At 44.0% G+C, this 21,776-nt stretch overlaps 1 long non-coding RNA gene across 1 annotated transcript; it reads right to left on the bottom strand.

Annotated features, from left to right (window-relative positions):
* Positions 1-267: 267 nt before the first annotated feature.
* Positions 268-20,207, bottom strand: LOC139263842 (uncharacterized). Its single transcript, XR_011593226.1, has 3 exons — positions 20,041-20,207; positions 19,375-19,449; positions 268-728 (listed from the first exon to the last, which is right to left on the bottom strand). It is a non-coding gene; the product is annotated as an uncharacterized lncRNA (long non-coding RNA).
* Between the last annotated feature and the right edge of the window lie 1,569 nt (positions 20,208-21,776).

The raw sequence follows: 21,776 nt of genomic DNA, 5'->3' as shown, positions 1-21,776 counted from the left end.
AGCCCAAACCTAACTCAGCTCCTGCTGGCAAACTCGATGCTTATTTACCACTCATGTAAATTCCTTCATTCATTTCTCAGTGCGAGACTTCTTTTCCTTTTGGAAACAAATTAACTTTATCAATAAACTCCTCTAATGCAGTCTTATTCATTGCTGCAGCCCAATAATAAATCAAATTCATTATAACTTAGACTACAATGAAATATAACTTTGTAGAAAACATCAGTTTTTCAAGAACATAGATTAATTGTAATAATTAAATTGAAAACTTTTCAGTTTATAATTAATTTTTTATGCAAAGAGGCCAAAATGTGGCTCGGAGATTCCTCAGAGCCACTCTTGCTCCAGCACTGTACGTTTGACATAAGTGCGGCAGAAATTTTAATCACCCGTGTAATCAGGGTTTCAGCAGCAATTCCAGCAAAGTTTGGGTGACAGAGCGGGAGCGTCTCCAAGGAAATTCCCAGCCAGGCTGTTTGTTTTATACATCCTTTCTTTTTTATATTTGTTGGATAATTTCTCAATACTTCTATTATTCTTATTGTCAATTTTTTCCCTCATATTCTCCAATTTTGCTTCTGATTCTCTGAATTTTTCTTCTGTTGGTATGTGTCTTTTTCAGTCTTCATCCTTTCACTTTTCTTCTCTTTGCTTCTCTCTTGTTCCTACACATCGCTAGCTTTGTTAAGCTTGATCTTCATCCACCAGAGTTAAAAGAGTTCCTGCCTCTGTTAAAATAACAGACAGGAATGTTATTCATCTGCTAATATCACCAACAGTAATTTCTAGCCTTTAATCCTGATGCCGTTACATAGAAACATAGAAATATAGAAAATAGGTGCAGGAGTGGCCATTCGGCCCTTCGAGCCTGCACCGCCATTCAATAAGATCATGGCTGATCATTCACCTCAGTAACCCTTTCCTGCTTTCTCTCCATACCCCTTGATTCTTTTAGCCATAAGGGCCACATCTAACTCCCTCTTGAATATATCGAACGAACTGGCATCAACAACTCTCTGCGGTAGGGAATTCCACAGGTTAACAACTCTGAGTGAAGAAGTGTCTCCTCATCTCGGTCCTAAATGGCTTACCCCTTATCCTTAGAGTGTGACCCCTGATTCTGGACTTCCCCAACATCGGGAACATTCTTCCTGCATCTAACCTGTCCAGTCACGACAGAATTTTATATGTTTCTATGAGATCCCCTCTCATTCTTCTAAACTCCAGTGAATACAGGCCCAGTCGTTCCAGTCTCTCCTCATATGTCAGTCCTGCCGTCCCTGGAATCAGTCTGGTGAACCTTCGCTGCATTCCCTCAATAGCAAGAACATCCTTCCTCAGATTAGGAGACCAAAACTGAACTCAATATTCCAGGTGAGGCTTCACCAAGGCCTTGTACAACTGCAGTAAGACCTCCCTGCTCCTATACTCAAATCCCCTAGCTATGAAGGCCAACATGCCATTTGCCTTCTTCACCACCTGCTGTACCTGCATGCCAACTTTCAATGACTGATGTGCCATGACACCCAGATCTCGTTACACCTCCCCTTTTCCTAATCTGCTACTATTCAGATAATATTCTGCCTTCATATTTTTGTCACCAAAGTGGATAACCTCACATTTATCCACATTATACTGCATCAGCCGTGCATTTGCCCACTCACCTAACCTGTCCACATCGCCCTGCAACCTCTTAGCAGCCTCCTCACAGCTCACAGCGCCACCCAGCTTAGTGTCATCTGCAAACTTGGAGATATTACACTCAATTCCTTCATCTAAATCATTGATTTATATTGTAAATAGCTGGGGTCCCAGCACTGAGCCCTGTGGCACCCCACTAGTCATTGCCTGCCATTCTGAAAAGGACCTGTTTATCCAGACGCTCTGCTTCCTGTCTGCCAACCAGTTCTCTGTCCATGTCAATACATTACCCCCAATACCATGTGCTTTAATTTTGCACACCAATTTCTTGAGTGGGACCTTGTCAAAAGCCTTTTGAAAGTCCAAATACACCACATCAACTGGTTCTCCCTTGTCCACTCTAATGGTTACATCTTCAAAAAATTCCAGAAGATTTGTCAAGCATGACTTCCCTTTCATAAATCTATGCAGGTTTGGACCGATCCTGTCACTGCTTTCCAAATGTGCATGCTAATTCATCTTTAATGATTGATTCCACCATTTTTCCCTACTACTGATGGTCAGGCTAACCGGTCTATAATTACCCATTTTCTTTCTCCCTCCTTTTTTAAAAAATGGTGTTACATTAGCTACCCTCCAGTCCATAGGAACTGATCCAGATTCGATAGACTGTTGGAAAATGATCACCAACGCATCCATTATTTCTAGGGCCACTTCCTTAAGTACTCTGGGATGCAGACTATCAGGTCCTGGGGATTTATCTGCCTTCAATCCCATCAATTTTCCTAACACAATTTGCTGACTAATAAGATTTCCTTCAGTTCCTCCTTCTCACAAGACCCTCGGTCCCCATTACTTCCAGAAGGTTATTTGTGCCTTCCTTCGTGAAGACAGAACCAAAGTATTTGTTCAATTGGTCTGCCATTTCTTTGTTCCCCATTATAAATTCACCTGGGACCTACATTTGTCTTCACTAATCTTTTTCTCTTCACATATCTCTCGAAACTTTAAGTGAATCAAGTTTTCACAATCCCACCAGTCTATTTTTAGAAGCCTAGTTAAGCAGCTTGTTAACTTCTTGAGAACTGTGAGACTAGCATAATTGTAAATGCCTGATGATGAGTTGGTTTTATGGCCTTCAAGGCTGTTAAATCGTATTTTACCAACTCAAGAGCAGTGGAATATGCATTGGCTCAATTCTGATTTGCTGCTTTTAAAATTTAGAACAAAAACACGGAAGGAAAGTTTTCTTCCAAAAAAATGTACTAATTTTGAGGCAGATTAATGGAGGTGTGTGGAAATTATTAATTATTAATTTGTTTAATCCTAAACAACATACGTTTTATTCCATCCACAGTATCATCACTTAATCTACAGATGTATAATGTATAATGACAGATTAATTTGTTGTGGAGCTGCTACTGACCCTAAACAGAAGTCAGTGACTGATGTATTCAGAAGTGACACACCCACATATGTATTTGTTAACTATATTAATATATAATACAGACTTTACATAAAATGACAAAATATATTATAAATGATGATGAGAGAAGAATATTCCATCCTATGTTCCCAGGTTTTGCATACACACTAATAAACGCTTCATTCTAAACCAATATTCAGGTATTGCATTCTAGTTCAAACTAGAGTTAAGATAGTAACTTTGTTGATTTTTGCCATTTTTCCTCAAAACTTTCTAATAACCTTAATACTGAGCTAAAACACTGTCAAGAAAATTAAAGAATTCAGCTTGCACATTTCAGCTATTGTCAATATAATTGAAAAATGTGTCTGGTTTGATGACACAATTTGTTCAGTTCTTTTAATAATTTGTACATTATTGTATTTCTGGAATATTTTCTATATCTTTAATATTGGCAAACATGAACAAACATTGTGCAAGGGAACAGCATTCCTCAACGTACTTTTATTTAAAGTTAAAATGTTACTAAAAACCGAACAGTGCATGCTTCTCACCTGCACTATTAGGGCTCCCTCACATTTTGCTACCCACATTTTCCATGAATGCCATTCTTGAGCAGCTGCCTTGCAGGTTTTTACAGAGAGGAGCTAATGGCTGTGTGTCTTCTATAGGTGTGAAATAATAAAGCTAGGAATAATACAGAGGGACGTTTTGCAAATTCTGAACTTTTGTTTTGGTTTGGTTTGTTTTTGTATAAACTTACAAATAAAAGTTGAAGTGCAGTTTGTTTGAATATTATATGAGGTTACATGTATGAAAGTTCTAGATGTCCTTCAGAGGAAGGATTTCTTTTCTTTTTCATTAAATGACTAAGTGCATCAGCCTGTATCCAATCTTTTCTGTTGTATTGTAATATTTTATAATACTACTTCCTATTAATAAAATAATTGTATGAATTCCTACAGTCAATTTACTTGAATAGCATCACACTACTAGGAAATGCAAGCACGGTGTGAAAGTTCTAGATATCTGTCAGAGGAAGCATTTCTTCTATTTTTGATTAAATGACTAAGTGCAGCAGCCTGTATCCTATCTCTGCAATTGAATCTATTGCATTGTATTATTTTACATTTTGATTGAAATGATGTCACAGACAGATAAAAGTCAGGCCTGGGCTGTAATTGAATCAGACTGAACTGTTTATTCTACTGATCTACAGCTGTGATTCACTTGTCCTAACACAGAATGCATAAAAGATCCACTCTTGTTTAACACACTGTAGATTTTATCTGTTTCAAATGGAGCGCCGCAAAACAAGAGACTTTGCATCTCAAAATGTGGGAGCGTGAAAGGGCACCATCTGGAGAACTTTTCAAGTGTGACCAAAACTTTCAATAAATAAATTTCACATTGCACAGATGTCAGATGTAAGTGGAATGTGATGGACAACATCTAAATGACAGTTAATAAGAACTTGCAAATTTAATGCTTTCAATGCTGGGGTGTTAAAATGGATGAGACTTAAAAGATGCATTTCACAACAGAAAATTGCTAAAGGCAATCTTACTGTAATCAAAAAATATTTTCAGGATGCAGTGATTTTCTGAACTCATTGAGGGTGTAATTTTATTTTTCCAACTGTTGTAAGTGAATGAAGTTGAAATCCAACTGAAAACTTCATAAATATCTGTTCCCTGTGTTTAAAATTTGTTTTCAGGCCTGCCTGATAGCTCAGCAAATGAACGCACTACTCTGTATGGCATAGACCTAGAAAATCCATAGGTCAATCCCAGGTGTGTTTGGGGTGGCAGTAGGATGTCTGCAACTAATGCAATAACAGCATTCGGGCTGCTACACTGAACTTTTGAGATGTTGTCTGCCTTTTTTAATGTGTACTATGAGTAGGCAGTTCGAGGTATTCCTACTGATAATATTATATAACAATTGGCCTCAATGCCTTTGGGCGAGAGAAGGGAAACATCAGCATGGTTTCTCTTCCTGATTACTATCCAATGGCTCCTCTGTTGGAAATGATGGATATGTGTATGTTAAGTGAGGACATAACAGGTTTGGGCTCAGCTGTGATGTCCCATTGACCAAATCACATGTCAACACTCACTGGCCTCCAATTCTGTCTCTTGACTGCCTCATATTTCAACAGGTGCAGCACTGTGGCAAGATCAAAATGACAAGAATTGAATTACCACCAACTTCCCGCGTGAGACCCAACAGTTGCGATTTTCAAGTGGGCCTTGATTTACGCAGCCAGTAGTTCAGCCAGAAACAGGTGGGATCCTCATTATGCCACATAAGTCAGGGTCTTATGACATAGTTAGGACACTTGCCATCTTACCAAAGGACTGCACAGTGCCCACTGAATGTTTGACCCGCCCACTATACAGAGCAGCAAACAGCCAGAACCAATTCCCCTTATAAGGACTCGATGAAAGTATGTCTGGCAAGAAGAAAATGCACACTGTAAGCCATTTTCTGGCATTCAGAATGAGCATAATCACTCTCTTTGCTCTTCGCTAACAATCCTCCCCTCCTTCAATAATTCACTCCATCGCCAGATGAGACCCAATCATTAAGGCCTCTCGCCAACATTGGGCAGGTGTTGAGCTTGTTCCGGCCACTACCCAGACGAAAAACAAAAAAACAGGGTTACTGTCAAAGCTCACATGTTTTGATAGCACGGAGACATTGGTATCGTGAGGGATCAGCCTACTATGATTCCTCAATCCTTTTCCTGATCCATCTTGGTCATAAGAAATAGGAGCAACAGTAGGCCATATGAGCCATTGAGCCAGCTCCACTATTCAATGCGAGCGGCAGTGGTGCCTGGGGCGAAATTGCCACCGAGATTTTGGGGGCGATTTGGAGTTTGCGCCACGCCACGCAATTTATGTCATCGCTGTGCGTGCGGACCCCGCACCACCCTGCGCCAGTACCTTTGTGCCTCACGGGGGGAATTGCCCCGTGGAAGGCGAGGCTGGTGCGAGCGGACATTCGCATTTGCTTCGCTTTAAACAGCGCGGACCTCCGCTTGGGGCGTCCCTTAAAGGGAAGGCCGTGTACACTCTGGGCCGCCACTTTTTTTGTCGGCCAACTTTTCCGTCGGCCCGACAATGGTAGCCTTCGTCTCGACCTGGACGCCATCATGCAACTCAGCACTCCGCTTTGCATGATGAGCCGTTGGCCTGGTCGAGATTGTCCCTGGTGGCCCAGTGGTGGCCACTAAAGGGTCATGCAGAGTTCGCACCAGCCCTCCACTTTAAATGAAGGAGAGGGGTGCTGTTGTGCATCAGCGCTACACAGAGCAGTTGTGTAGCACTGACTACAGCACTGTGCTGATGCCTCGAGTGCACCCCCTCCAACGAGATGGAATGCCTGAGATAGCGCTCCGCCTTGTTTGGGGGCCGCAAAGGGTAATTCCATGCCGGGCGCATGACCTCCGCCCCCAGCGTTAACTAACCCGGGCCCAGAAGGTTACCGTCACTGGACGGGTCGCGGGGCAATTGCATCCCCGATGACCTGAGTTCTAGACTCTCCAGGCAGGAAAAACAGTCTTTTAGCATCTACTTATCTAATTGCAATACGATAACAATGTGACTATTTGTACTAATAATTTTCTCGTCCTTCTGCGCCTGGGTCTTCTGGACCCCACCCCCCCCCCCCGCCAGAAAGCGAAACCGGAAGTGGGACCCCGAACTGGATGTGGGGCCCCACAATTGGCCATGTTGATTCCAACTTTTACCATGACTTCAATATCCTTTCTATGATGGGTTTCAAATTCTGTACACAACATTCCATCTGCAACTTAAGCAATGCTTTGCAGAGATTCATCATTCCCTCTTTAGTACTTGTCCCTTTATATAGTTATCCACATTGGAAGAAATATAGAGTTGAATATATTTTTTAAATAATGAGAAATCACAAAAAGTTAATGTGCAGTTACAGCAAGCAATTAGGAAAGCAAATGGTATGTTCGCTTTAATTAGAGAAGGATTTGAGTACTGTGTACAGTTTTGCTCTCCTTACCTATATATATAGTTAAAGAGGGACATGATCAGGGCCCAGGAAAGGCGCGAGTTCGGGGCCAGGGGCAGCACGGGCTATGCCCACACTGCGATATGTGTGGGCACTTGGTCCAAGCAGCAGAGCATGTCTCCAATCGTCCTGGTTAACCCTTGCCACTGGACTGCTCTGTCAAGCCCATGTGGTGGCTGGTGTGCAACGGCCACCACACATTAAAAAAAATCCACGCACAGGCATCTTCCACCCTTCAGGATGTAGTTTGGGACCTGGAATATTAGGTCCTTCATTGAAACACCTGCGAACTCATCCTTTTTTGGCATAGAAGCAAGTCATCCTCGTTTCGAGGGACTGCCTATGATGATGATATAACCCAGAATCCTATTTATGACGTTTTTGACCTTCAATCCTGCTTTTAAAAATCCATCTATCTGAACTCCTAGCTATTTCACTTCTTCTATTCCACTGAGAATATTACCATATTTACTCATAACACAAATTTGCTTAATTTGAAATGTCTGTAAATTCAAACTGAATTCAAAGAACTCATTGAAAATTCATTGGAAACTGTACTTCTCACAAAAAATAACTGTGTCTAAAAGCAGAATCCATTGCCAACTATTTTTGGCACTGTAAGTTCATCTCCCGATCAGAGGAAGCAGCTGCCTCGAACACAGTTGAGGAAGCGATGCAGGCACCAACAGCTCACTCTGAAGCAGTATACCACTTTGAACCTATGAGTTCTATATTGCAACTACAAACAGACAAGAGGTTTGAATCCATTATCCTTGCTAGTAAGGAAGTCTTGACATCCAGATTGCTGACTGGTATGGAAGTTCTCGAAGCTGTCTAGGTGAATGCTGCTGTTGCGGCACTCAGAGCGAGGATGAAATCCAAATGAGTGAATCCACCAAGCAGACAAAGGCAGGGGAACCAATCCCACCAATGCCCTGCTGTTCAGTTCTGAGTTGATTGCAAATGAATTGGCTGACAATTAAGCCAGAATTCTCAATGGAACTTCTCTCTGCTCTAAGTACTTTGTAGATGAATATGCTGCCAGCAAAATGCAAATCGCAATCACAGAGTGTTTGGAAAATGACTGAACTGTATATTGCACAGTTCATATAGTGCTCAAGTTTTGATTGTATGCATTTTAATAGTTCCTTTTATGTTTCATAGGGCCCGAACCAGGTGGCCTTACAGCCCACTGCCGACTGCTGCCGCTGAGTTTTTTGGACGGTCTCTCCTCAGTGCCATTTTCATGGAGGCCTCCCGTCGACGGGAGGGGAGTACCGCTGTGAACCACCCACTGACGGCCGCTGGCGCGCAAGTCGCGTAAGTATCCTCCTGGCCGCCGAGCTGCCATAGTGGTATGAGCGGGAGTTGGCGGCAGTAGGGGGAAAGACCACTGCATGAAGGCAGGTCTAACCCCAACAGTAAGTAAGAAGACCTGCAAAAAAAATTAGTGAAATTCTTTTAATTTTTTTTTCAGTGTTTTATGTGTATGGGCTCCCCTGAAGGTGTTCCAGTGGATTTTTTTTTTGGTGAAAATTTTTATTTTTACGTCTTCCCCCCTCCCTGGGCCCGACTCAGTCCTCGGCGGCACTTTGGTGAGGATCGCATTTGCTGACAAGCTTGGGAACTCCTGCCTGCTACTGCCCAGATTGATGGCGTAAGTCATTATTTTGCCGCCGGGTGGTACTGCCATATCTTTTAGAGGAATTTTCCTGGCAAAGTACTGCCAGGTCTCTCAGTGGTCCTTTGGATGGCAATTGGACGTGCCTTGGCTTTGACCAAGTTCGGGCCATATCTAATGTTTAATTGAAAATGCTTTATTGAACTCACAGATAATTCAACATTTTTTCAAACAATAAAGAACTTCCAAGTTAACATGAGTGGACTGCGGGGGTGATACCCAACTTCAGTGGGAGGCGGGAAACTGGCGGCAGTGAATTGACTGCCCATTATACACCCCAGCTGATTATCCTGAATGGTGCAGTCCACAACCATTCATTTTGTGCCCCCGCCACAGTTGAATTTCACTCACTGTATTATCATTCTCTGTTCTTTTTCCCAAAATGTACTTCTTTACATTGCTTACATTGAGCTGCATTTATCACATGTCTGCCCAAACTCCTAACATAAGAACATAAGAATATAAGAAATAGGAGCAGGTGTAGGCTATTTGGCCCCTTGAGCCTGCTCCGCCATTCAATAAGATCATGGCTGATCTGATCATGGACTCAGCTCCACTTCCCTGCCCGCTCCCCATAACCCTTTACTCCCTTATCGCTCAAAAATCTGTCTATCTCAGCCTTAAATATATTCAATGACCCAGCCACCATTGCTCTCTGGGGCAGAGAATTCCATAGATTTACAACCCTCTGAGAGAAAAAATTTCTCCTCATCTCAGTTTTAAATGGGTGGCCCCTTATTCTATGTCCCCTAGTTTTATTTCCCTTATGAGTGGAAATATCCTCTTTGCATCCATCTTGTCGCGACCCCTCATTATCTTATAAGTTTCCATAAGATCACCTCTCATTCTTCTGAATTCCAATGAGTTTTGGCCCAACCTACTCAACCTATCTTCATAAGTCAACCCCCTCATCTCTGGAATCAACCTAGTGAACCTTCTCTGAACAGCCTCCAATGCAAGTATATCCTTCCTTAAATTCGGAGATCAAAACTGTACACCGTATTCCACGTGTGGCCTCACCAATACCCTGTACAGTTGTAACAGGGCTTCTCTGCTTTTATACTCCATTCCCCTTGAAATAAAGGCCAACATTCCATTTGCCTTCCAGATTACTTGCTGTACCTGCATACTAACCTTTTGTGTTTCATGCACAAGGACCCCCAGGTCTCTCTGTACTGCAGCACATGCAATTTTTCTCCATTTAAATTATAATTTGCTTTTCTATTATTTCTGCCAAAGTGCATTACCTCACATTTTCCCACATTATATTATAACCTATCCATGTAGACTGCTTCAGTTTTACTCACAGTTTGCCACATGCCTTAATTCAGTATCATTGGCAATTATTTTTACATTATTGCCTCTGATGTCCAAATCATAATCATTTATATATATATATGTGTGTGTGTATATATATATATATATATATATGTGAAAAATATCTACTTACTCCTCCTCTTGGCCTTCTATTTCATTGCTCCATCTATACCATCACTTTATGTTTGATCTTAGCAACAGTTTTTTTATGAGCCACTTTGTCAAATACTTGTCAAAACTAAATATAACACATCTAATGCATTCATTATGTCCATACACTGGATAATTTCCGCAAAGAATTCAATGAAATTAGTTAAAAATGACCTCCCTTTCACAAATCTAGGTTGGTTGTCTCTGATTACTTCATAATTTTCGATGTGTTCACTAATGTTATGATTATCATCTCTAGAGATTTTCTATTATTGTTGCAATATGAAGCTAACTGGTCTATATCTTTATCTATTATGACTGTAAAATTAGTTATAATGGGCTCAAATTTAGCCCACCCCTTTTTTCGGCGCACTTACCGGAGATGCGCCGCTTTTCTCCGTTGATAAGTGCGCCAAAAAATCGTTCCCCACTTTGGCCGCTGTCCGGCCCCTCCTCGGTCTTCGTGCAGCGTGGCCAGTCGGGTCGGGGGCGGAGCCAGTGCTGAAAATAGTGCCGGACGTCTGCACATGCGCAGTGGAATGTCCACACATGTGCAGTTGCTCCTTGCCCCCAGCCTCTGTGTGTGCGTGCTGCAGCCGCTGTGTGTGTGGGACCCGATCCCCGCCCCTAGCCCTGGCCGAGTGGCCTCCCGGTGCGATCGACCTCAGGTTTGAAATGTTATGCACTGTAGCTATTTTTGAACTTTCTTAATGGCTTGTCATTTTCCTGGACTTTTGGATATTTAAAAACAATTATGTAAATATGTTTTGTCTCTTGTGAATAGTGGTGACCATTTGTCAAGCCTATTCACATGGTGCCATTGTGACAGAAGAACATAAGTGATGGAGGAACACTGAGAGAATACTTATTTATTGAAGTAGACTTTATTTAGATAATATGGGCTCAATTTTGGCCCAGTATAATCATTGCAAACAAATAGTTGTTTAAATTGGTTGTGAGATTAGGGCAATTTAATTCAACTATCTTTTACTTCTTTTATTTTTGTAGTTTAAGTTTCTATGAATGCTTCTGTTGTATAGTAAATTAACTTTGCGAAGTTTGTCATATGATGTCCTATTCACATTCTTTAGTCAAGTCATTAAGTTCTGCTGACCTCCAATGTACCAACCTGTGCTGATTTCTTAACTCTCCGCAAGGGTTTTCTGAAGTGGCCACGTACGGTGGACTAAGTAAATTTTGAGTAACTATTAGCTGGCCAAAGTGGCCTAAATGGCCAAAACTGGCATAGGTGGCTGGTAATGCCCCCTTTTGAGAAAAATTAAACTAAACTTAAAAAATCGTAACTTAACTCACTTACACTGGCGCAAATTGAATGTGCAAATTTTGGATTTTTAAGATACTCCAGAAAAATCAAGTTGCTCCAAAAAAAACGGAGCAACTCCTGGCCAATTTTGAGCCAATTATGATTACTGGATCCTAAATGTTCTTTTACTTTCAGGTCACTTGGTACCGCATCTCAATTAGATTAATCAAGTCATCAAATCTTCTAAAATTGGATAAACTCAGTAGTTAACCTAATTGTTTAAATAAAATTGTTTTAACGGGTATCATGTAAGAAAACATAGAACAAAAAAAAAAGGTAAGTCAGCACATCAAGTTCATTCCTTCTACAAGCCATTCATAATCTACTCTGCCATAGAATCTAGCAGGGGTTGTGTGGGATAATTCACTAGTCCCCGAAAATGGGCGGGTAAATCGCGATGTGCGGTTAACCTGCCCAAATTCAGTGAAATGAAGGCAGCACGTCAACTTTGTGCTGCCTGCTCATTTCAATGATTTCAGCATGCAGCCAGTGCTAAGCACTGTTGATTGTCTGCATGCATCAGCAGGGAGCCAAAATTGGGAGGGATGCTGATACCACTTTAAGCTAGCCTGCACGGCTGAAAGCTAGCCTAAAGGGAAGGTGCACTGAACTGGCAGTCATTCAGGAACTGAATGTAATCTGGAAAACAGTGAAGAATGGCACAACATGGGAGAGAGTGAGCTCCTAGGTTTCCGGACACTGCACATAGAAACATAGAAACATAGGAAATAGGTGGAGCAGTAGGCCATTCGGCCCCTCGAACCTGCACCACCATTCAATAAGATCATGGCTGATCATTTACCTCAGTACCCTTTTCCAGCTTTCTCTCCATAACACTTGATCCCTTTCGCAGTAAGGGCCATATCTAACTCCCTCTTGGATATATCCAATGAACTGGCATCAACAACTCTCTGCAGTAGGGAATTGCACAGGTTAACAACTCTCTGAGTGAAGAAGTTTCTCCTCATCTCAGTCCTAAATGGCTTAACCCTTATCCTTAGACTATGTCCCCTGGTTCTGGACTTCCTCATCTAACCTGTCCAGTCCTGTCAGAATTTTATATGTTTCTATGAGATCCCCTCTCATCCTTCTAAATGCCAGTGAATACAGGCCCGGTCGATCCAGTCTCCCCTCATATGTCAGTCCTGCCATCCCAGGAATCAATCTGGTGAACCTCCGCTGCACTCCCTCAATAGCAAGAACGTCCTTCCTCAGAATAGGAGACCAAAACTGAACACAATATTCCAGGTGAGGCCTCACTAAGGTCCTGTACAACTGCAGTATGAGTGACTTCCCTGCTCCTATACTCAAAACCCCTAGGTATGAAGGCCAACATACCATTTGCCTTCTTCACCACCTGCTGCACCTGCATGCCAACTTTCAATGACTGATGTACCATGACACCCAGGTCTCGTTACACCTCCCCTTTTCCTAATCTGCCGCCATTCAGATAATATTCTGTCTTTGTGTTTTTGCCACCAAAGTGGATAACCTCACATTTATCTACATTATACTGCATCTGCGATGCATTTGCCCACTCACCTAACCTGTCCAAGTCACCCTGCAGCCTCTTAGCATCCTCCTCACAGCTCACACCGCCACTCAGCTTAGTGTCATCTGCAAACTTGGAGATATTACACTCAATTCCTTCATCTAAATTATTAATGTTTATTGTAAATAGCTGGGGTCCTAGCACTGAGCCCTGTGGCACCCGACTAGTCACCGCCTGCCATTCTGCAAAGGACCCATTTATCCTGATTTCCTGATTCCTGTCTGCCAACGAGTTCTCTACCTACGTCAATATATTACCCCCAATACCATGTGCTTTGATTTTGCACACCAACCTCTTGTGTGGGACCTTGTCGAAAGCCTTTTGAAAGTCCAAATACAACACATCCACTGGTTCTCCCTTGTCCACTCTACTAGTTACATCCTCAAAAAATTCCAGAAGATCTGTCAAGCATGATTTCCCTTTCATAAATCCATGCCGGCTTGGACCGAAACTGTCACTGCTTTCCAAATGCGCCATATTTCATCTTTAATAATTGATTCCAACATTTTCCCCACTACTGATGGCAGGCTAACCGGTCTATAATTACCCATTTTCTCTCTTCCACCTTTCTTAAAAAGTGGTGTTACATTCGCTATCCTCCTGTCCATAGGAACTGATCCAGAGTTGATAGACTGTTGGAAAATGATCACCAATGCATCCACTATTTCTAGGGCCACTTCCTTAAGTACTCTGGGATGCAGACTGTCAGGCCCCAGGGATTTATCGGCCTTCAATCCCATCAATTTCCCTAACACAATTTCCTGCCTAATAAGGATTTCCTTCAGTTTCTCCTCTCCTCACTAGACCCTCGGTCCGGTAATACTTCCGGAAGGTTATTTGTGTCTTCCTTTGTGAAGACAGAATCAAAGTATTTGTTTAACTGGTCCGCCCTTTCTTTGTTCCCCATTATAAATTCACCTGAATCTGACTGCAAGGGACCTTCACTAATCTTTTTCTCTTCACATATCTATCGAAGCTTTTGCAGTCAGTTTTTATGTTCCCAGAAAGTTTCCTCTCATACTCTATTTTCCCCCTCCTAATTAAACCCTTTGTCCTCCTTGCTGTATTCTAAAATTCTCCCAGTCCTCAGGTTTGCTGCTTTTTCTGGCCAATTTATATGCCTTTTCTTTGGATTTAACACCATCCCTAATTTCTCTTGTTAGCCACGGTTGAGCCACCTTCCCCGTTTTATTTTTACTCCAGAGAGGGATGTATAATTGTTGAAGTTTGTCCATATGATCTTTAAATGTTTGCCATTGCTTATCCACCATCAACCCTTTAAGTATCACTCGCCAGTCTATTCTAGCCAATTCATACCATCGAAGTTACCTTTCCTTAAGTTCAGGACCCTAGTCTTTGAATTAACTGTGTCCCTCTCCATCTTAATAAAGAATTCTACCGTATTATGGTCACTCTTCCAAAAGGGGCCTCGCACAACAAATTGCTAATTAGTCCTTTCTCATTACACATCACCCAGTCTAGGATGGCCAGCCCTCTAGTTGGTACCTCGACATATTGGTCTAGAAAACCATCCCGAATACACTCCAGGAAATCCTCCTCCACCGCATTGCTACTAGTTTGGTTAGCCCAATCAATATGTAGATTAAAGTCGCCCGTGATAACTGCTGTACCTTTATTGCACGCATCCCTAATTTCTTGTTTGATGCTGTCCCCAACCTCACTACTACTGTTTGGTGGTCTGTATACAATTTCCACTAGCGTTTTCTGCCCTTTGATATTCCGTAGCTCCACCCATACCGATTCCACATCATCCAAGCTATTGTCCTTCTTACTATTGCATTAATTTCCTCTTTAACCAGCAACACCACCCCACCTCCTTTTCCTTTCTGTCTGTCCTCCCTGAATGTTGAATACCCCTGGCTGTTGAGTTCCCAGCCTTGGTCACCCTGGAGCCATGTCTCCGTGATGCCAATTACATCATATCTGTTAACAGCTATCTGGGCAGTTAATTCATCCACCTTATTACGAAAACTCTTCGCATTGAGGCTCAGACCCCTCAGGCTTGTCTTTTTAACATAATTTTCCCCTTTAGCATTTTGCTGTAATGTGGCCCTTTTTGCTTTTTGCCTTGGGTTTCTCTGCCCTCCATTTTTACTTTTCTTCTTTCTATCTTTTGCTTCTGCCCCCATTCTACTTCCCTCTGTCTCCCTGCATAGTTTCCCATCCCCCTGCCATATTAGTTTAACCCCTCCCCAACAGCACTAGCAAGCATTCCCCCTCGGACATTGGTTCTGATCCTGCCCAGGTGCAGACCGTCTAGTTTGTACTGGTCCCACCTCCCCCCAGAACTGGAGGCATTGGTGGAGGAAGTGGAAAGGAGGAGAGATCTCCTGTACCATTTTAGGCCCAGACATGTTTGAGGTTGTCCTCCAAGTCACCGGCAGTCTCCTCCACTGAAAGTCAGCAGTCTTCCATCAGCCATGCTGCAGCCACTGGGGTAGCACTGCACAGGAGTGGCAAAGGTACATAGAAGATAGGCACTAAGGGAATGCACAAGTGTGATTAATTACATTTGTATGTAATATGGCATGATTTCATTTACAAATTTGGTTTGGAATGCTTATTTTGTGGAGGCTTTTATTTTTGCTCTGTGGCCAAGCAGATGCTGTAATGGTCAGTAACAGAGGGAAGGTAAGGCATAGGACTATTGGTGAATGAGGAATTGGGATTGCAGTTACACGTATTGCATCAGAAGAGTGCTTCGCAACAGACCTGGCAGCAAGGCGTTGTCGACATTGCCTCCTCTCTTCCTCTACCTCTTCCTCCTCCGCTTCTTCCTTCTCCTCAGCTGATCGCCGCATAGCTGATGGCAAGGGCTTTGCGCTCATGATGGCGCATTATGCAGCATGCAGCAGACCATTACAAATCTTGACAGCCGCTCTGTCGAGTACTGCAGGGCTCCTCCAAGGCAGTTCAGACAGCAAAAACGTTGTTTCAGCACGCCAATGATCTGCTCTATCATATTTCTTGTGACAGTGTGGCTCTTATTATATGCCTGCTGCACACGTGTGCATGGGTTTGCACCAGGAGCATGAGACATGCCATCAGCAGATAGCACTTGTCGCCCAGGAGCCACCCTCTGGTTTGTCGTGGTGGCTGAAGTGCAGCTGGCGCAGCACATTAGCGCAGAATGAAGGCATCATGACTGCTACCAGGATACCTGCATGATTTGCTGTCTATGTTCGCACACCAGTGGAATCCCTTTCAGTTCCAGTATATGGCAGAATTCAAATGCGCCGTCTGCAAAGCAATGTGCTTGCAGTTGATGGCACCCTGTACCATGGGGAAGACTGCAATCCGAGCAAAGCTGGTCTCTGGCAAGAGAGAATGAACTGTAGTTAGCTCTCTTTGAATAGAGAGCCTCAGTGAGCTCCCTTAGGCAACAGTGGATGGCAAATTGCGAGATGTTGCAAATACTTTTGGTGGGCAGGACGTACCTGGGCAGTTTTCCACTTTGTCAGGCTGATGCCAGTGTTGTAGCTCTACTGGAACAGCTTGGCTAGAGGCGCTGTAAGTTCTGGAGCATGTCTTCAGTACCATAGCCGGGATATTGTCGGGGCCCCATTGCCTTTGCTGTATCCATGTGCTCAGCCACTTCTTGATATCACATGAAGGGAATTGAATTGGCTGTGGATTGGCTTCTGTGATGATGGGGACCTTAGGAGGAGGCCGAGTTGTATCATTCACTCGGCACATCTGGCTGAAGATGGTTGCAAAGGCTTCAGCTTTGCCTTTTGCACTCTCATGCTAGGTTCCGCCTTCATTGAGGATATTCATGGAGCCTCCTCCTCCATTTAGTTATTTAATAGTCCACAAACATTCATGACTGGATGTGGCAGGACAGCAGAGCTTTGAACTTATCCGTTGGTTGTGGGATCGCTTAGCTCTGTCTAGAGCATGCTGCTTCTGCTGTTTAGCATGCAGGTATTCCTGTATTGCAGCTTCCCCAGGTTGGTACCTCATTTAGGGATGCCTGGTGCTGCATACTTCTGCCGGACATTTACTGAGCATGCACTAACACCCTCACCATTATGACCTCTGCCACGATTTGTGCCATAAGTGCGTGCGTGCACCGTGGATGCCATTTTGGAGGTCTAAGGACACTCGTAGCACCACAGATCCGAATATTGCGCGATTGAACTTCCCCATTCAAATCCCTTCCTGACTCCATGGGAGGGGATTCTTAATAAAAGGGCCCCAAGAATTTCTGCTTTGTTGCCACTTCCCCTCAGTCATTACTCTGACTTAATTTCAACTGCAGGTGGGTTTTGGGTGGATAGCCAACGGTGTAAGTTAGAAACTCACCCGCTGCTCTAGAAATGAATCTCAGTGTATTTAACTCCCGGGTCTTATTTAACTTCCATCAGTGATTTCCCATCTGTTACAAAAGTCAGCTGAAAGTGGCAGATAATCAAATGGTGTGGAGGCTGGCGGCTGAAACCGGGATAGTGGCGGGATTGGCTGCCAGAGCTATCGAGGGGATTAGTCATCAGGAAGGAAGGATATGATTCCACAAGAGGGGAGGTCTAAGCTTTCTTTATGGGGCCCAGAGGAGCACTCTTGCTGGCTTCACAAGGAAAGTAAAAAACAAAATGACACGGACCATTTTTGACATCATCTCACCATGATCCACTTCCCCACTGAGTTGGCCTGGTAGGAAAGTCATGCGGTTTCCCGCTCAGGCCGCTGAGTCCAAATTGTGATCGGGTCCCGACTTCTTCGGAATCCAACATGCATAAGTTAAAAAGGCTTTGGACAGGTGTCTGGTGTCTTTGACACCTGCTCAGTTGAGCAGGTTCAAATTGTGATCGGTCGGCTCCCAGTTGCTCCAGGGCGGGTAAATAACTTGCGCGATTTTAACAGCCCCACCTCTGACAGACGTTCACTGTGCGTGGAAGGTCTGTTATTACATTGAACATTTTCTCTTGCCCCTCAATGATTATACTTTTCATTGATGGCCCCTGGGGTACAGCATCTGTGTCCAGCTGAGCAAAGCTTGGAGAGGGCTATGCCCTCCAACATGGGCTCACCATGTCTGTCCCTGCTACCACTGTCTGCTCTTGCTCACTTGTGAACTGCTTGTCCGACATCCAGTACTGGATGGGCAGAAACTTTTTCCAATGAAGTATTGGGAAGACAGAAGCCATTGTCTTTGGTCCCTGCCACAAACTGCATTCCATAGCCACCAACTCCATCCCTCTCCCTGGCATCTGTCTGAGGTTGAGCCAGATTATTCACAACCTAGGCATCATATTTGACCCTGAAATGAGCATCCGACCAGATACCCGTGGCATAAATAAAACAGCTGATGTCCACCTCTGTAACATTGCCCGTTTCCACCCCTGCCTCAACTCATCTGCTGCTGAAATCTTCATCCATACCTTTGTACCTCTAGACTTGATTATAGAAACATAGAAAATAGGAGCAGTAGTAGGCCATTCGGCCCTTCGAGTCTGCACTGCCATTCAATATGATCATGGCTGATCCTCTATCTCAACACCATATTTCCGCTTTTTCCCTATACCCATGATGCCTTTTATAGAAAGACTATTCCACTGCACTCCTGGCTGGCCTCCCACATTCTACCCTACTTAAACTTGACGTCATCCGAAACTCAGCAGCCCGTGTTCTAACTCGCACCAAGTCCCGTTCATCCATCACCCCTGTGCTCGCCGTCCTACATTGGCTCCCGGTTAAGCAACTCTTCGATTTCAAAATTCTCATCATTGTTTACAAATCCCTCCATGGATTCGCCCCTTCCTATCTCTGTAATCTCCTTCAGCCTCACAACTCCCCAAGATGCCTGCGCTCCTCAAATTCTGCCCTCTTGAGCATTCCTAATTGTAACTGCTCAACAATTGTTTGCCGTGCCGTCAGTTGCCTCGGCCCCAAGCTCTGGAACTCCCTCCCTCAACCTCTCCACCTCTCCTTTAAGATGCTCCTTAAAACCTACCTCTTTGACCAAGCTTTTGGTCATCTGCCATAATTTCTTCTTATGTGGCTCGGTGTCAAATTTATTTGTTTTGTCTTAAAACACTCCTGTGAAGCACCTTGGGACGTTTTACTACGTTAAAGATGCTATATAAATATAAGTTGTTGTTGTTGTTGTTGTGAATCACCAGGTGAAATCACAACTAACTGCCCAACTGGACCCACCAAAGTGCGAGAATCTGCGCTGGTACAAGTTAAGCAAGAGTTCTGTGATGCTGCACCTTCAGAAGGAATCAGCTCCTCTGGGGCTTCATCGTCCGGGAGATCCATCAACTACTGCTGTAAGCGTGAAGGCCCTGGTGGAGTGAAAAAGTATGAATTAATACTGCAAGGTAATAATGGTGTAACTGAGCATTATGAAGATAATCATATTTCACTCACTGCTGAAATCAAATCAACATGACTGAGTGTTGTATGACATGTGGGCCACTGATATTTAATTCTGTCACCAGGTAGCTGGGAGGTCCTAGTCTCCCCAACTCCGATGGTCAGGGACACCGAAATGCCACTGATCTCCAGCACGTCCTCCTCTGCAGCTGTCAACTGCACAATCTGTGGAGGACCACCTTTATTCCTTCCCTTCTCCTTCATATTTTGTGCGCTCTTCTCCTGCAACGGCTGTATTGGCAGCCGACGGATGCAGTACATTTGGTGAGGGTGGCTATCAGCGAGAGGCATCAAATTACATAAGGATGAGGGTGAATGGCAATGGTGGATGGATAGATGAGGATGTGAGGAAGTACATAGAAAGAGAAGGATGGGTGACCTTGCAAGGTATGTCAGTGTGAGGAGTAATGTGATGGAGTTGGATTGACAAGGCTGATTTTGGGGGGTAATGTGAACAACTGGATGTAAATGAATGTGCCACTGTACTCATCATTCCAGACCTGATTTGGCCATTGAAGTTCTTCCTGCACTGAATCCAGGAGTATGGCACAATGCTCCTGCTGCTGACCTCCTCTGCCACTTCCAGCCATGCCTTCTTTGTGGCAGCGGCAGGTTTCTTTGTCCTGTTGTTGGATGAAGTGTATCACTCTGCGACTTCTCACTGCATCCCACAAAGCACCAAGCAAGACATTGTTATTTCGAAGCACTGTCCTTGACCATCCTGAATCCATCACAACATTTCTCCTTCAGATTGTTGCAACTCTAAATTCCATCTTTGGATTGGCCCTTTGACTACTCCAGTTGAGATCGCATCATGTGGACTTACACCACGCCTACTGCCACGAACTCGATGCCAGAGCTGGAAGTAATATTATAATGAGGCGGTGCTGTTTATTGCTGCACAATCCGACACACTGAAACTTCTTCAAAAGCAAAATACTGCAGATGCTGGAAATCTGAAATAAAAACAGAAAATGATGGAAATACTCAGCAGGTCAGGCAGCATCTGTGGAGAGAGAAACAGAGTTAAAGTTTCACATCAATGACCTTTTGTCAGAACTGGAAAGAGTTAGCGACTTAACAGATTTTAAACAAGTCCAGGGGCAGGGAAAGGGGGGTAGGGGAGGAAAAAACAAAAGAGAGGATCTGTGATAAGGTGGAAAGCAGAAGAGATTAAAGGTCAAAAGGGGTGATGGTGCAAGGCAAAGGAGATGGTAATGGGGCAAGTAAAGAAACAAAAGATGAGTCTAGATCAGGGATAAATGGGAATGGCAGAATCAGCAACAGCTTCCATGTGAAAAAATGGGCCAAAGCATGGTCTGAATTTGTTGAACTGAGTCCAGAAGGCTGTAAACTTCATAATCGAAAGATGAGGTGCTGTTCCTCAAGCTTATGTTGAGCTTCTACCCTTCACTCACCTTCACACGGTCCATCACCGACTCTTCCCTTCCCTCCCTCGACTTCTGTGTCTCCATTTCTGGGGATAGGCTATGGACAAACATCCACTATAAGCCCGCTGACTTCCACAGCTACCTGGACTACACTTCCTCCCATCCCGCTTCCTGTAAGGACTCTATTGCATTCTTCCAATTCTCCATCTCTGTCGCATCTGCTCTGATTCCATACTAATGTTTCCGATACGTCTTCCTTTTTCCTCAATGGAGGATTCCCCTCCAATGTGGTTAACATAGCCCTCTACCATGTACCTTCTATTTCTCACACTTCTGCTCTCACCCCTTCCCCTCCCTCCCAGAACCAAAATAGAGTTCCCCTCTCATCCCACCAGCTTCCACATTCAACATGTCATCCTCCGCCATTTCCGCCACCTCCAGCATGATCCCACCAACAAACATAACTTCTCCTCCCCTCCCTTGCAGCATTCCAAAGGGAGAGCGGGAGAGCGAGGAGGAGGAGCAGTGTCGAGTCGGGAGGCCTACAAGAGGCCCATCAGTCGCAGTCGGGGAGCAGAAGAGCGAGGAGGAGGAGCAGTGTCGAGTCGGGAGGCCTACAAGAGGCCCATCAGTCGCAGTCAGGGAGCAGGAGAGCGAGGAGGAGGAGCAGTGTCGAGTCGGGAGGCCTACAAGAGGCCCATCAGTCGCAATCAGGGAGCAGGAGAGCGAGGAGGAGGAGCAGCGTTGAGTCGGGATGCCAGCTGGTGCAGCTGCAGCAGGGGGAGAAGGCAAAAAAGAAGTAGAAAGAAATCGAAAGGTGATGTCACAGCCAAGGGGCTAAGTGA

The sequence above is a fragment of the Pristiophorus japonicus genome, chromosome 5, assembly GCF_044704955.1.
Source record: "Pristiophorus japonicus isolate sPriJap1 chromosome 5, sPriJap1.hap1, whole genome shotgun sequence".
In the NCBI taxonomy this organism is placed as follows: domain Eukaryota; kingdom Metazoa; phylum Chordata; class Chondrichthyes; family Pristiophoridae; genus Pristiophorus; species Pristiophorus japonicus.
Note: the sequence above shows the minus strand (reverse complement) of the source record. Positions and strands in the feature narration are given on the sequence as shown.